Source organism: Oryctolagus cuniculus, chromosome 12 (assembly GCF_051225735.1).
Source record: "Oryctolagus cuniculus isolate XC-2025 breed Fujian yellow rabbit chromosome 12, ASM5122573v1, whole genome shotgun sequence".
NCBI classification, from domain to species: domain Eukaryota; kingdom Metazoa; phylum Chordata; class Mammalia; order Lagomorpha; family Leporidae; genus Oryctolagus; species Oryctolagus cuniculus.
Genome location: NC_142878.1, coordinates 71,239,200 through 71,249,639, shown reverse-complemented (window position 1 = coordinate 71,249,639; position 10,440 = coordinate 71,239,200). Strand labels below are relative to the sequence as shown.

General features: G+C 41.4%; 1 long non-coding RNA gene across 1 annotated transcript; it reads left to right on the top strand.

Moving 5' to 3' along the window:
* Positions 1-5,681: 5,681 nt before the first annotated feature.
* Positions 5,682-10,440, top strand: LOC138844680 (uncharacterized). Its single transcript, XR_011380904.2, has 3 exons — positions 5,682-7,071; positions 8,019-8,097; positions 10,271-10,440. It is a non-coding gene; the product is annotated as an uncharacterized LOC138844680 (long non-coding RNA).

Below are 10,440 nucleotides of genomic sequence, written 5' to 3'. Positions count from 1 at the left end.
CTTTATATGTAGGATGAAAAGTTCTATAGATATCTGTTAGATCCATTTGGGCTATATTGTCGTTTAAATCTACTGTCTCCTTGTTGATCTTCTGTCCTGTTGATCTGTCTATTTCTGAGAGTGGAGTATTGAAGTCCCCCAGTACTATTGTATTGGAGTCTAAGTCTCCCTTTAAGTCCCTTAACAAATCTTTTAAATAAACCAGTGCCCTGTAATTAGGTGCATATACATTGATAATCATTATATCTTCCTGTTGAATTGATCCCTTAATCATTATATAGTGCCCCTTTGTCTCTCTTAACAGTTTTTGTGTTAAAGTTTATGTTGTCTGATATTAAGATGGCTACGCCTGCTCTATTTTCATTTCTGTTGCCATGGCATATGTTTTTCCAGCCTTTCACCTTTAGTCTGTATGCATCTTTGTTGGAAAGATGTGTTTCTTGTAAGCAGCAAATAGATGGGTTTTGTTCCTTAACCCAATCAGCTAGTCTGTCTTTTAACTGGACAGTTCAGGCCATTAATGTTCAATGTGACTATTGATAAGTAGTAACTTTGCCCTGCCATTTGCCAAAGATATTTTCTAATATATGCTTTGAACTTCCTGTGATCTTTTGCTGTGAGGTTTCCTTCCTTTATCTTCTTTCATATTGATGACCATGTTTCTGTATTTCTGTGTGTAACACATCTTTAAGCATCTTTTGCAGGGTTGGACAAGTAGCAACAAATTCTTTCAATTTCTGTTTGCTATGAAAGGTCTTTATTTCACCTTCATTCACAAATGATAGCTTTGCAGGATATAATATTCTGGGATGGCAGTTTTTCTCTCTTAGTACCTGGGCTATGTCTCACCATTCCCTTCTAGCCTGTAGGGTTTCTGATGAGAATTCTGCTGTGAGTCTAATTGGAGATCCTCTGAGAGTAATCTGACGTTTCTCTCTTGCACATTTTAGAATCTTTTCTTTATGTTTCACTGTGGTGAGTTTGATTATAACGTGTCATGGTGAGGATCTCTTTTGGTCATGTTTACTAGGGGTTCTATGAGCTTCCTGTACTAGGATGTCTCTGTCCTTCTCCAAACCCGGGAAGTTCTCTGCAAGTATCTCACTAAAAAGGCCTTCTAATCCTTTCTCTCTCTCCATGCCTTCAGGAACTCCTAGAACCCTAATGTTGGTTTTTTTAATAGTATCCTGTAGATTCCCAACAATATTTTTTAGATTTCTAATTTCCTCTTTTCTTTGGTTTGACTGTAAACTTTCCTGTGCTCTATCTTCTAAGTCCGATATTCTCTCTTCTGTTTCACTGACTCTGTTTTTAAGGCTCTCTAATGTGTTTGTCATTTGATCTATTGAATTCTTCTTTTCATTTTGATTTCTCTTCACTATCACACTTTCCTATTCTACTAGTTTCTGTGCATTTCATTTTGATTCCTCCTTAAGATTTCATTTTCTCGAAGGAGATTTTCTATCCTGTCCAGTAAGGATTTCCGTAGCTCAAGCATTTGTTTTTGAAAACTTCTAATTGTTCTTATCATAAATTTTTTGAAACCCATATCTTGCATTTCTTCCATCTCATCATCTTCATAAACTTGGCTTGGGGTGGATTGTTTATTTGGGGGTGCCATAATGTCTTCCTTGTTCTTGTTTCCTTGGTTTCTGTGTTTGTTGCTTGGCACTGTGGAAATATTCTTTGGATTCTTCTTCCCTCGCTGTGGTGTTTTTTTCTTGTTATACTATGACTGTATTAAGTGGACTGTCTGCTTTTGATGGACCTTAGAGTCTTGAGATGGGTGTGGCCTGAGAGCTCTGTTTGGTTCCTCAGGGTTAAGGGTGTGCCAAAGGTGACACTCCCAGGTTAGGCATGGTAAATCTCTCTCTCTCTTTCTCTTTTTCTTTTTCTTCTTCTTCCTCTTCTTCTTCTTCCTCTTCTTCTTCTTCCTCTTCTTCTTCCTCCTCTTCTTCTTCCTCCTCTTCTTCTTCCTCTCCTTCTTCTTTCTTTTCTTCTTCTTCCTCTTCTTCTTCTTTCTCTTCTTCTTCTTTCTCTTCTTCTTCTTCCTCTTCTTCTTCTTCCTCTTCTTCTTCTTCCTCTTCTTCTTCCTCCTCTTCTTCTTCCTCCTCTTCTTCTTCCTCTTCTTCTTCTTTCTCTTCTTCTTCTTCCTCTTCTTCTTCTTCCTCTTCTTCTTCTTCCTCTTCTTCTTCTTCCTCTTCTTCTTCTTCTTCCTCTTCTTCTTCTTCCTCTTCTTCTTCTTCCTCTTCTTCTTCTTCCTCTTCTTCTTCCTCTTCTTCTTCCTCTTCTTCTTCCTCCTCTTTTTCTTCCTCCTCTTCTTCTTCCTCTTCTTCTTCCTCTTCTTCTTCCTCCTCTTCTTCTTCCTCCTCTTCTTCTTCTTCTCCCTCTTCTTCCTCCTCTTCTTCTTCCTCCTCTTCTTCTTCCTCCTCTTCTTCTTTCCCTTCTTCTTCTTCCTCTTCTTCCTCCTCTTCTTCTTCCTCTTCCCCTTCTTCCTCTTCCCCTTCTTCCTCTTCCCCTTCTTCCTCTTCCTCTTCTTCCTCTTCTTCTTCTTCCTCTTCTTCTTCTTCCTCTTCTTCTTCTTCCCCTTCTTCTTCTTCCTCTTCTTCCTCTTCTTCTTCCTCTTCCTCTTCTTCTTCTTCTTCTTCTTATTTTTGATTCAGAAGGGAAGTAATTCCACATAGCTGAGCGGAATTGAAGGTACTTAGCAGGTGAATATACCCACAGGAGCCAGAGATTGGAAGCTCTTTCCCAAGGACCACACAGGGAATCTGTGAGGGCTCAAATTCTCCTGCAGTCTCCCACCGGGTTGCCAAGGTTACCGAATTGTAGCATCTCTGGAGAGTACTCACTTGAATTCCATGAGTTCTCTCACCCACCGTCTCTTTTTTCACAGTCTCAGTTCATTAGCACCACACATTCACTAGGTCCTAATCTCCTGTTATTTCACACACACACACACACACACACACACACCCCAGAGTCAGGTTTTTCTGCTTGGCTGAGGGCAGGTGCAGTCCTGAGGTCGCGCCGCTTATGACATATGTCCAAAATGGCGCCTGTTCTTTGTCTTGCTCGCCTTTGAGAAGTGAGCGGAGAGATAGAAACTCATGTCTGTATGGGTCACTCTTTTTTTTTTTTTTTCCTCTCTCTTCTAGTTAGCCTGGTGAACTTTTCCCCACGGGGTTTCAAGCCTCGTTCCCTCTAGTCTCCTCTTTTCTTTCCCGCCGGTGTCTCAGGCTATTGAGGTTTGGCTCACCTTGCATTCCAGCACTGGTGCGTTGATTCTGCCCGCTGGTGTCCTGAGCCATGGGCTCCCATGCCCTCCACGCAGGTCCACCGTGAATCACTAGTTCCAGAAGAGTTTCCTCTGCTGTTTCTTCCCCTACTCTTCCTTGAACCTGCAGTATCTCCACTTTTATTAAACTGTCTCTTCCCGGACTATCAGTGTGCTCCCTTCCTATTCCGCCATCTTGCCACTGTCCTAGAACTACTTTTTAACCTTTTCCTGTCAGGCCTCGTGAAGGCAGTAACATTACAATAGCTTTTGACTGTGTTCTCCTTTATGGTTTTGGTTTCTTGTATCTAATCCATACCTTATAATTAGCCCTTTTGTAAAACCTTCTTAAAGTATCCTAATGTGACCATGTTCTCTGTCTCCTACTATGACCATTACACAGATGGAATCTTGTTTGTTCAGTCTTGCTGTTTTTATATCTAAATGTACCTAAATTTTCCCCTACATTCCAGGGCCACCACCATCATCACCACCACCACCATCATCATCATCATCATCATCTCTTATTGTTAACTAGTCCCTGCTTCCATTCTATGTGCATCAAAGTTCACTATAGATTTCCTATCACACATACAATGAAACCCCAATTCCCTACCATGGCCAAGGCCCTCTATGATCAGGCTCTTACTCAACTTCATCTTGAGTCACACTCATGTCCTAGGTTCTAAGATACACCAAGTTCTCCTTGGCCTGGGGACCTTTGCCCATGTGTTCATTCCATGTGACCTGCTCTATTCCCTGTTCTCCGTATGATAAGCACTGTTGAAAACAGAAACTGTGCAAATGAGGAGATTGCTTTATTTAGGCTCTTGTAGTGGGGAGAGCATTCCGGATATGAAGATTATGATGTGTGTATTAGTTTTCTGTTGTTAATGTTAAAAATGCCATAAAATTAGTGGCTTAGAACAATAGAAATTCATTTTATTACAATTCTGAAGTGAGTCTTACGTGAATAAAATCAGTGTCTGCAGGAATCCATGGCCCTTGGAAGCTCTAGGGGTGATCTTGTTTCCTTGCTTTGCTCCATATCTAGAGCTACAATCCTTGGCTCGTGGTGCCACCTTCTCTCTTCAAAAACCAGTAGTGCCGTATATTGTCTCTGATTCTGTTTATCTCTGCTTTAACCACATGCTTTTTTCTGTCTATAGGCAAATCTCCCTCATCTTCCCCTTCACAAGAATACTTGTACTTATATAAAGGGCCCACCCAGGTAATCTAGGAGGATTGTCTCATCTCAATACCCTTAATCATATCTGCAAAATCCCTTTTATCCATATATGAGGGATCCTCAAACAGCACAAGGAAAATGCATATTATGAAAAAATTATGCGTGGATTTCAAAAATGTTTGCAGCAAGATAAACTTGTCTTTGAATTCCACTTTTAATCAGCATGAAAAGTTCTTATTTATTTGATTCTTTTTGATAAAGACAGAGAAGAAGATAGAGGGAGAGAGACAAATAGATGAGATCTTCCCATCTTCTGGTCCACTCCCCAAATTTCTGAAATAGCCCAGGCTGAGGAAGGCTGAAACTGGGAGCTGAGAACTCAGTCTGGGTCTCCCACATGGGTGGCAAGCACTTAACTATTTGAGCAATCAACTCTGCTTCCCAGGATGTGCATTAGCAGGAAGCTGGAATAAGGAGCAGAGGCAGAACTTGAATCCAGGCACCCTGATATGGGATGTGGGCATCCCACGCAGTATCTTAACCACTAAGCCAATGCCTACCCTCATTTTTCATGAGCTTTTTTTAAAAAATTTTTTTATTTTTTTTGACAGGCGGAGTGGACAGTGAGAGAGAGAGACAGAGAGAAAGGTCTTCCTTTGCTGTTGGTTCACCCTCCAATGGCTGCCGCGGCTGGCGCACTGCGGCCGGCGCACTGCGCTGATCCGATGGCAGGAGCCAGGTGCTTCCCCTGGCCTCCCATGCGGGTGCAGGGCCCAAGGATTTGGGCCATCCTCCACTGCACTCCCTGGCCACAGCAGAGAGCTGGCCTGGAAGAGGGGCAACCAGGACAGAATCCGGCGCCCCGACCGGGACCAGAACCCGGTGTGCCGGCGCTGCAAGGCGGAGGGTTAGCCTAGTGAACCGCAGCACCGGCCTTCATGAGCTTTTTGAAGTGTTCTTGTAAGATAATATTCGTGGAGCCCAAGGGGTAAGACCTGGGTATCTTTAGAGGTCAACATTCAGCCTACTACAGTGTGTCTCAGCAAGGTGATTTTAACCTTAAACTTTTACAAAAGAATATACAAGTTATAGGTGGATAATTCAGAGTTGTTTTCAATCCAGGGACATTTCAGTGAGACAGGACATTTTATTTCTGTGGTAGCTAATTCAGAGGGACACAAAATTATAATCTCAACTAAACCTTCATGAGACAAAGAGCAAAGTTAGTTACTTTGTGTCTGACCTGGTCAGGAAGCTGAGGCAAAAGGGAAAAGGTCTGGGTTTGGCCCTGTACAAGGGAGTCCTCTACAAATCTTGGAGTCATCCGAAAGAAATGAAGTAATCCTTATCTAAGTCATGTGGGAAATGCAGGATCATTGAATTTAGGCACTTTCTAGAATGCAGAAGGCTGGGGGGATTTCACTGTTTTCCAGGTCACAGGTAGCATTCAGCATCATCAGCACCTTCTTCTTGACTACTTTTCATAGACACCCTTCCTGGATAGCCTAAGGACTACCCCTTCCATTATTCTCAATGAACTTTTTCATGGTTTCCTCTTTAGTTCCTTCACAGCATTTTTTCATAATACTCAACTATTTTGTGTACCTGATCGACTACTAAAGCCATAAACTTTTTGAAGGCAGGGAACATGCCAGTCTTCTAAAGATCTTAGAATAGTACATCTTTGTATATGTGGAGCATGACACAATTTTGTGAAACTGATTTGACCAGACAGCCCATAAATTCATGAAAAACTCTTTCACAGTTACTTCATTGGGAGTGAAATAAATGAAGATAGAAATAAATACAAAGGAGAGTCAGAGATCCCAAACGCAGGCTCAACATATACAGAGGGCACAGGAGTATGTGGGACTTGGGCTGTGGCTGGTGTGGGACCGGGTCCAAGCAGGGTGGGATGAGACCCCATATGAGTCAGAGACCAGATGCAAAATGGGCCTTGTACTTTCAGTTCCCCAGTTCTCTGCATACAGTCATCTTTCCAACATTTGTTGAATGCATCCCATGTGTCAAACACTGATCTAGACTTTGTAGATATAGCATGAAAGAGAACAGACAAAAATAAGTCTGGTAGGAAATAGAAGATGTGGCTTAAATAGTGCCCTGGGTTAAGGAGAAAAGTAAAGCAACAGAGTTAAATGTAAATGTAGGCTTGTGGGCTTAGAGAGAGACCAGAAAAGGCCTCAGTAAGCATTTGCTCTCTGCTGGGTGTGGAGAAGAGGGGTAGGGGCTGTAGAATCTTGGGGAAGGGCATTCTCAGCAGAGGACACAGCAAATACTAAGGACCTGAGATGCAAACTCTCCTATAAGAAAGTCAGTGTGGTCTGAACAAAGTGACAGAAGAAGACAAAGTTGTAGAGATGAGGTCACACAAGTGGGTGGGTGTGGGCAGTTGTAGGGCTTTGTAAGACTGTAAGGACAGTGGCTTTTCCACTGACCAAAATGGGAAGCTGTTAGATGATTTTGATAAGAGGAGTGAGAAGTTCTATTTCATTTCACAGCTCTGCTTGAGCTCCTGTGTTGAAATGAAGCAGAGGAGCAAATCTTGATGCAGAAGACCCTGTAGGAGGCTTCTACAATGCTGGAGGTGAGAAATGCAGTGATGGCATGCATCATGGAGACAGCAGGGAGGTAATGAGAGGAGGTTAGATTTGGGATATATTCTGAAGCCAGATGGATTTCCTGATGGATCTAGAGGTATGGGAGAAAGAAGGATGACTCCAAGATCCATGGCAAGGATGGGGCTGCCACATACTAAATGAGGAGGGCTGCTTAGGGGCAGCTCTGGGAGGGAAGATCAAGGGGTCGGTTCTGGACATACTGAGTCCTAAGTACACAAACAACACTTTTTGGGGGGATGCAATACGTTTTGTCCACATACCTGTGAGCATTAGAAAATGTTAGAATGGTGACCATCTCTAATGTGCTGACTGTTAGCAGCTGGAGCAGTTTAACATCTATCAACACCTGTCACTGCTCACGTCTTTGAACTTCTCACATTGCCTGAAAATAATTCTACCACCTCTTTCTTGGGCAGAAGTACAACAGGAAAATCAGAAAAATCTGAGTATATTATAACAGAGAAGTCAGGCTCCTTTTCTTGATCTCTTACACATCTAAAAGGTCAGATAAACCAAATTTGGAGACTTGGGTAGGCCACTATCTTTGGAGAACATGAAGCCTGTGCTTTGGCCCCCAGGGTCTGCTGCTGTGCCCACAACTGGGCAGGTACCCATATATTTCTCTCAAAATTCAACTGCTTAGTTTTGCCCCCTAACTACCCTCTTTGCAAAATTTTCTAGGCTCAGGAAAGTAAAGTCTTACAGTCCCAGATTACACTACTTATCAAGTTCTCCAAAGTAATGACATTCATGGCCTGGATCTTGGCCTCAACCTCTGACATTTTTTTTTTCTGCATTCCTCATCTTGAGCCACTCACTTAACCTGAAAATACTCTGTTTAAATCTTGTGTTAGAGCTGCATATGCTATGCTTAACTGCAGAAAGAGTCATTCTATGTAAATTAATTTTCCAGATAACTGAAGCTTAGCCGTCTTGATGTCAGCCATGTGGACAACAATTTTTCTGATAAACTGTTTGCTTTCTTAAACAGGGTAAGAGAACAAAATTGAGTCTTTATGCTATTAGTCTGTCCTCTCACAAAGTGATGCCATCTTTAAGCTTTATTGAGATATGTAGAGTCTGTGCCTCCTCCATTTATGACCTCAGATTACTGAATTTTCAAAGGTTTTATTTCATTTCTTAAATGATGTTTTACTGCATTATCCCTGGTGTCATGTACTGCTAGTTACTGCTCATTTAGCATGCTGTTGACTGGAAAACCATATAACCAGGATTGTGAAACAAATGTTCCATATGAGAACCTGTTTTAGAACTTTAGGATCTTTGAGATGTTTTTCAGTTTTAATTTATTTTTATGGTTCTAGATTTCCCAAGAAATGGGCATGATATGGTAGTCATAGAAGGTGACCTTCAAGGCCAGCAAAAAGAACATCACTTCTCTCCTCTCCCCCTTTAAAGGGTTCATGTGGTTAAGTCAATCTGTTTTTTTTTTTTTTTTTTTTTTTTTTTTTTTTTTTTTTTTTTTTTGACAGGCAGAGTGGACAGTGAGAGAGAGAGACAGAGAGAAAGGTCTTCCTTTGCCGTTGGTTCACCCTCCAATGGCCGCCACGGCCGGCGCACTGTGGCCGGCACACCGCGCTGATCCGGTGGCAAGAGCCAGGTACTTATCCTAGTCTCCCATGGGGTGCAGGGCCCAAGCACTTGGGCCATCCTCCACTGCACTCCCTGGCCACAGCAGAGAGCTGACCTGGAAGAGGGGCAACTGGGACAGAATCCGGCGCCCCGACCGGGACTAGAACCTGGTATGCCGGCACCGCAAGGCGGAGGGTTAGCCTAGTGAGCTGCGGCACCAGCTGTCAATCTGTCTTACAAAGACTTGAACTGAATTACATGTGCCAACTCTTCAGCTTTTTCTTTCATCATCAGAATGGCATCCTATATCTTAAGATGTATGATTTCCAGATGTGAGACAGCATTTGTGTTAGGCAGGATTCTAAAAGGGCCTGCATTCTTCCTGCCCTCTCATCTTCATACCTTGTGTATTTTCCTCCTCTTGACTTTGGGTGAGACCTGTGAGTATGATGGGATGCCATTCCAATGTTATATGTAACAATCTTATTTGTAAGAGCTGAAGAGACTTTGCATATGTAGTTAAAGTCTCTAATCAGTTGACTTTAATCATAAGGGAAATTGACTAGGTAGGGCTTGATTTAAGGAGGTAAACTCTCTAATAACCAAGGTAGAGTTAACAGATTTTCTAGCCTTGAAAAAGCAAGCTGCCATGCATTCTAGAGCAGCCATAGATTAATTCACCTACCAAGCACTTGAGCTTGGAAGAGGACCCTGATCCTTAGAGGAAACTGCATTCCCAGAGCCAACACCTTGATGGCAGTATAGTGAGATTCTAAGCATCAAACCTGGTGACATAGTCTATATCTACATAGACTCTTGACCCACAGAAACTGTGAGGAAATAAATGTGTGCTATTTTAAACTAGAATCTTTGTGATAATTTGTTAGGCAGCAGTAGAAAAAAATTACAGAATCCTATTTGGATTTTGTGTTGAAAAGGGTGAAAGAACATACTGTAGTGGTAATGCATGGATTCACACAATGCCAAACACATTATTATAATTATTCTATCCTACTATTAATATTGATTCTTAGTTTTATTTGGCCTAGGAAGTAAAACACAGAACCTATTAAGGTTATACTTGTCCATTCCTGAGTTTCAGGAAATAAAATGGATTATTTACACCTGATGCTTTGGAAGGCTATTGTAGTGACTCTGATCTAACATTTGTCTTCTGGATCACTTTCTACACCCCAGAGAAAACCATATATATATTTTTAAATCTCATGTTTTAAAAATAACAACAATAACAAAAAGTAATCAGTGGTTGTGTGGTAGAGGTCACCTTTCTTATTTTTACAGTAATAGTTGCTTATGTGTTTTATAAATAAGTGAAATGACATAATATTTATGGTAGAATATTTTACATTGAGTGCTTTATGTTTTTAAAGCATATTATGTACAACCATCACAATATGCGAGTGTCTCACTTCAACATGAGTTAATAATTAAACATAGTCTAACAGGCAAGTAATTTATGGATTTAAGTGTTATTTTTGAGTGGTTGTTATTGATACATAATGGACATTAAATGTCTCTCTTAGCTGTCCTTCATCTCATTTTCCTCTCCAGAGTCAACCCCTGCTGGTTTCTTGTACATTCTTCTGGAGGAATTCTATTCATTTACAAACACATATTCAAATACATATGAGTAAACAAATAAGCAGTCACTAATGGTCACTAAAAGTAGTGAATTCAATCAAATAATTTCCTAATAATAAAATATATCTGTGTTCCCAGAA